The sequence below is a fragment of the Struthio camelus genome, chromosome 2, assembly GCF_040807025.1.
Source record: "Struthio camelus isolate bStrCam1 chromosome 2, bStrCam1.hap1, whole genome shotgun sequence".
Lineage (NCBI taxonomy): Eukaryota > Metazoa > Chordata > Aves > Struthioniformes > Struthionidae > Struthio > Struthio camelus.
The window spans coordinates 52,214,815-52,220,814 of record NC_090943.1 but is presented as its reverse complement, the minus strand read 5'-3'; the positions used below and the strand labels follow the sequence as shown (position 1 = coordinate 52,220,814).

At 47.1% G+C, this 6,000-nt stretch overlaps 1 protein-coding gene across 4 annotated transcripts in view; it reads left to right on the top strand.

Annotated features, from left to right (window-relative positions):
• The first annotated feature begins 1,108 nt into the window (after positions 1 to 1,108).
• Positions 1,109 to 6,000, top strand: part of MYRIP (myosin VIIA and Rab interacting protein) — a 244,267-nt gene continuing 239,375 nt past the window's right edge. For 2 of the 4 annotated variants that reach the window (XM_068935690.1, XM_068935688.1), the window contains exon 1: positions 1,109 to 1,415. The gene's annotated coding sequence lies outside the window, so the exon portion shown is untranslated. The remainder of the gene's footprint in view (positions 1,416 to 6,000) is intronic. The other 2 variants (XM_068935691.1, XM_068935689.1) reach the window with 2 other exon arrangements.

The following is a 6,000-nucleotide window of genomic DNA, read 5'->3' as shown; positions in this document are numbered from 1 at the left end:
CTGCTTTGTAAAGATTTTGAATGTATGTTTGTGACATAATTAGGTATCCTTTAAGATGCCATGCTAAGCCATAGCAGGGCCATTGCCACTGCTGACCCGCGGGCACCCTCCAGAGTTGGAGGGATTCTCGTTACTGTTTTTATATGGGCAATACATAGAGGCGAGGGTATGCCACACCAAATGCTTTTTTAAGGAACGAGCACTAAGGATTTACAAATATTTAAACAAGTAAAGGCATAGTAATTGGATCTACACCTGTCTAATGATGCAGCAAATTAGCCCTTATTACTGCCATTATTCTGAGATTGCAGGATCCATCACAAATCCATTTCATAAGCAGCACGTACGGCCTACATCATCCAGGTGACTAAAATGGGCATGGCCAGGCCATGTTGAAGAGTCTTTTCTCCCTCCTGCAGCCTCCCCTGAACCTGCAACGATCCTTTCCTCCGGGCTACTGTTAGTTTAACAGGCAGAGCCCTGTTCCAGTTGACTCGCCACGGCAGTGCCACCAGGGAGAGGACTGACACCGTGATAAACATTTGGGCTCCTCTTCATACCACTAGCTAGAAAAATGAAATGGAAGAGGAAGGGGGGAGGACAAAAAAAAACCCAAAAACCCGCTTTCCGGGTGTTCTCCCCGGCCGGCTTCGTTGCGCTAACGGCCAACGGCCGCCTCAGCCCCAACGGCCGCCCGGCACGCGGGGCCGCGGCCGTGACGCAGCTCTCCACCGAAGCCGCACCCGCATCCAAGGGGCTCCCGGGGCCGGGCCGGGCCGAGCCGGGTCCGACCCTCCTCTCCGGTCCGTGGCAGCAGGCTCGCTGCGTCAGCACTCGTCCCCGCTCCCGACCGACTGGGGCAGCGGCGCGGCTCGGCGCTGCCCACCCCCCTCCACCGCGAGCGGGCGGGCGGGCAAGGCTGCCCTCGCGCACCGCACCGCCCCGCACCGCCCCTGCTCCCCGCTCGGCCGCCCTTGGCCCCGCCCCTCCGCGCCGATTGGCCGGCGGCGCCCGGCCAGGTGCCGGTGCGCGGCTGGGGGCGCGGCGGGAGCTGGCGCCGCCGCCACCGCCGCAGCAGCCCGGTGGCGCGTCCGGCGGGGAGGAGAGGCGCGGAGCGGAGCGGAGCGGAGCAGGCAGGACGTGACAAGACGAGACAAGACTCGGCTCTGGGCTGTCGCGGAGCGGGAGCGAGGCACCTGCTGTGCCGCCAGCTCGGCGCAGGTGGCCGGCCGCGGGCAGGGGCCGGCGCGGCGCAGCGCGGTTTGGGGCGGGCCGGCCGGCTGCAGCCCCCGTGCCCTGAATGAGCGGCGGGCGGGCTCGGCCGCAGCCGCCGGCGGTGGCTCTGCCCGTCTGCCCAGCGCGGGGGAGTTGCTGCCCTCCTTCCGTTTTGGTGCAGCCCTCGCCTTCGGCCGCGGGTGAGTACGGCCCGGGGGGCGCGGCCGCCGCCGGCTGGGACGCGGCGGGGGGGAGAGTCACCCGCGGCGGGGCCGTGCCGGGGGGGTGGCTGCGGCAGGGCCCCCGCCGCAGCGCGGCGGGCGGGGATGGGGGCCGGTCTGGGCTCGGTCGTGTGGCGAGCGAGCCCGGGGCAGCCCGGCGCCCGCTCCGCTGCTCCGGGGCGGCGGGAGGAGCGTGTGTGCGGCGGGCGGGAGCGGCGCCGGGCGGGCTGCGGGCGCCGTGTCCCGCGGCCGTTGGCGGCGGCCGTTGGCGGCGGCGCCCTCGGCCCCCGCCCGCCCTTAGGGACAGCGGCGTGAGGGGCTGAGGCAGGTCGCGACTTCCCACTGACTTGATGCCTTCGTAGGGAAGTGCTAGGCTTATTTTCATTGCCAGCTAGGTGCCTAGATAGCTTGGTAGCTCCCTGCGATCAGCCTGATTGTTCAAGCCCTGTCGCTGCAGTGCTTTATTATTATTATTATTATTTTCTAATGGAGTATTTCACTCTTGATTAACTTCTCTGAGAATACCGAAGGTTTCGATATAGCGTTTCTGTGGTGCTGCCTCTGCCTTCTTTCCGTGCGAACATCACACGGCTCCGCTCTTTTAATTTATTCCTCTTACGGAGGAGCATGCGTTTTCCTAGTATCAAGGTCAGTTTATTGTAACTTCTGGGGAAAATACCATATGGTTGAGGCTGACTTGTCTTAGGAAATCTAATTAAGTAGGACTGAGTTGTATGCTGTGGTTTGCATTATGTTTTAAGTTAGTGTAATCAAATTAGCTCACAAAATGCTTTAGAGTGCATGTGCCTCCCTTTCCAGTTAATGCTATCTAGCAACCTGTATTGACAATTTTTTTTACTGTATATTGACCGTTTTACTATTTCCTCTATTTCTGAAAATGTGGATACCTGTTTGGAGCCTGGAGTTTTTTTAGAACAGCTACAGTAAGGATTTTGGAAATAGAGGGTTTTCCTCGTTCTTCTGACAATCCTTTTCTGGAAGGTTAGAGAGAGAAAGGATGGAAAGAGAGTTTAGTTTTCATATTTAATATTATCAAACACTTTTGTGGCTTTGAAAGAAGTGTCATCAGGTGGAAAGTTTTTTTTTTTTTAATTTGTTTAAGAGTTTCTTTTAGTAGCCCGTTAATGGTGGTAGCAATTCTCTGCAAGTTGCGTTGAGACCACTGACTCTCCCCCTGCAGGTAACTGTCAAACAGTAGTGCTTGCTGGCTGCTTCTAGCTTGTGAAAGTGGACAGAGCCCTGTAAAACACGAAATACTGTAGTAATTAATCCTTCAAATTGCCACTGTAACCATTATTATTCAGGTACTGGATTGGATCAGGGCATGTGAACTGATGCCTTATGCCCAAGCGTCCAAAAAATACACAGCAATTCTACAGCCTTCCTGTGGAGTTTTTTAGCTTATTACAATGCATATGTCAGTTATGAACAGGAAAGTAGAATTTACAACAGTTGTGATGTATTAATTGCGTATGAGAACTCCTAGAAGCCAATTTCATCCCGGTCCCCCCCCCCGCCACCACAATAAGAGATACTTCAAGAAGAGCACTGCCCCCTATGACAATACTGCATCTTGAAACTGTTTCTGAGCATTGTGATACAAAACTCTTTCAGACAGATTAATGCTTTTTTTACAGACTGTCTTCATCCTAACCAGGGCTCTCCAGGAGTGATGCAAAATGACACTCCAGAGCAAAACAAAACTAAGGCTAAAACTTTTACTACTTTTCTTGATTTAGTTTCTTGCTTCCACTGTAATATGATTGATACAGTTGAGCATGCTGACAATCGATTGCTAAACCAGCCTTTTTGGGTTATTTAGGGTGTACCCGAGTGGGAATTCATCCTTCTTGCTTAATGTCTGCAGTAAACAGAACGCTTGAAGAACTTGTACTTAAACAAAACAAAATTCGCTAAACCATGCATGGCTAATGCTGAAGAAAAGCAGTACATGACAAATACGCTATTGTTCATAAACAGTACATCTGTATGAAAATACGGCTCCTTTATATTGCTGCCAACATTAATATACCCTATTGTGATCAGAGTAGAAACTACTGCTTGGCAGTATAAACCACTTTAACTTGGCCTTGGAAAGTTGGATGAGTTGAAAGAAATGAGTCAAACAGAGATCCGTGAAAACCGTAGGGAGAATTCTTCTCTTTGAGAAAACTTAATGCGTTTGAGTGGACTAATGCAACTTTCCATGGAGTATTTTGTTCACTTTCCTTTTGGATCTCGCTAGGTTAGTAACTAAGTAGATTCTTAGAGATAGTAGAGGTCTCTGGTTTACTTGTGAACCACTGACATCCAGAAGATACTGTTTAAAGTGTGCTTTAAACCTTTCCCAATGCCGAGTTTCTTATATTCTTTGTTTTGAAAGAAGCTTATTGGATTCAAGGGGAGAGGAAGATAAACTGTGTGTTATACTTTGACGTGGAAGGAAGCAAACCATCTTATTGCTCAAATGGGCTATCTGCAGCAAAAACGGGATTAAATTTAGATGGGGAATTTTGTAGAAGGACTAAATACAGTGTAATTTGGAAAGACTTCAAGCCATAGTTTAATTTTGTGAGATTAAGCAAAGATGCATATCTCAACTTTATGTGAATTTACACAGAGTTTGACCCCTTATATGTGGCTAACACACTAGCAAGATCTGCCTTTCATATGGTGAAGGCTAGTGATTGTGACCTGTTTGTTATCGCTTTGCCTTTCATTTTCAGTAGAAATTTAAGTATTATCCTCTTTTTTGAAGAATGCTTATAGGAAAATACTGTGCAGCACTTTTTAAAACTGCATTTTGAGCAAATGAACATCATCTTATATTTTTAGGACACAGTATCTAAAAACACTGTTGCGAAAAACTGTTTAATGAACTACCTAGCAGAATTGGCTTAGATGAACAAAGTAAAAGGACCACAGTGGTCCTTTTTTGACTGGTCGAATGCTAATGTCAGCATTATTGAAATGACAGGTTTTTAGATCTCGTGGGTACTATTCTGGGAACAGGAACACATTAAATTTCCAGGCCAGTATGCATTAAGTTTCAACAGCAGAGCTGTTTTTCAGCTGAAATTCTGCTTTTTTTTATTTTTTTATTTTTTTTGAAAGAATGTCATATTAACAAAAGCCTTGATCTTGCAGATATTTACTGATCCATTATTCCCTGAGCTGGTTAAAGAAACGAGACCTCTTGTTACTTCCTGTTAGCTATACACTTTATTTACTTACAGATGATTGTATAAGAGAAACTAATAATTCGTCTAGTTTTCTAATAGCTGTAGTTATTATTGTCTCCTGGCAGTTTTAAGAAATAAAAGATTATTGTCGGAAATTAATTTTGGATTCTTCAAGGCAAAGTACACCTCCAAATAAAATATTACCTATCAAAGTGGAGGAACAAACCACTGCGGAGATGAATCTTGAAAATGAGACATTTTCAATGGCATTGTCTTCAGTTGACTCATGGTAATCAATTAAGTAGTCTTTCTGAGTTTTGCTGGTACTGGCAGGCAGGAAGAGGGAGTCTAGCTTGCACTACCTGCTGAAGACCCAAGCTCAGATTCTGCTGTGCAGCAGTTGTGTGGCTTCACCTTCCAAAAATCATGTCTTCCGGGACTCTTCTTTGCAACATATTGCTTATTGACAAGGAAGAATAAACAGGTAACTGACTTAATACAGTCTTAGTTTCTGGATCAAGTCTATTTAAAGCGAACTGAGATAACTTACTGTAGAAAATGAGATGTAGTCTCTTCTTGTGACAGCAATCTGAAGTACAGAGCCTCATTCAAAGCCTATTAAAATCAGTGGGAATGCCATAGACTTTAATGAGTCTTGAAGCCAGGCAATAGCCTGATTAATCAGTCTCTCTCTCTGTCTCTCTTTCTCTCTCTCTCTCTCTGTCTGTCTCTTTTAAATAACAAAACAGTCTCTTTGCTCTTTCTCCCCCCCCACCCCCCATGCAGAACAGTTTGTTGGTCTTCTGTTGTAAAATAGCTTTCTGTCCTTGGAGGAAGACAGTACATACTCTATTTTTCTTCAAGAAAGGAAAGAAAGAAAAATGTGTTTACAGTTCAAGGAGTAAGCTTTCTCTTCTGCTGTTACAATGAGAATATTTTATCTCTTCTAATATTAGTTGCGGAAGAGCTTCTTTGCTCTGTTTATTAGGCATCACTTCTGATGCAGCAGGCCATGTTAGTATGATTTTCTTCTGTCCTTTTGGGCTGTATGGACAGGATGTTGTGTCACAGCGCAGTCCAAATAGAGAGAAAAGTGCTAGTTTTTGCCATTATTGTTAATTGCTGATGCATGGATGTTCAGTCTACAACTTAAGTGCTTTTGACAGAGAGGCAACTAGCACAGTTCTGAAATGTCTTGAGTTGCAATGTACTTATTTTTTCTAACCATCATTAATCTCACAAGAGGATTCCTTTTTTTTTTTTTTTTTCCTAAGAAGGACCGGCCCCCTCTTTCATCATTCCCATTCATCAAGCACCAAGAGTGCTTGGTGTGGCTTTCTGGATGTTATCTCAGCACTTTT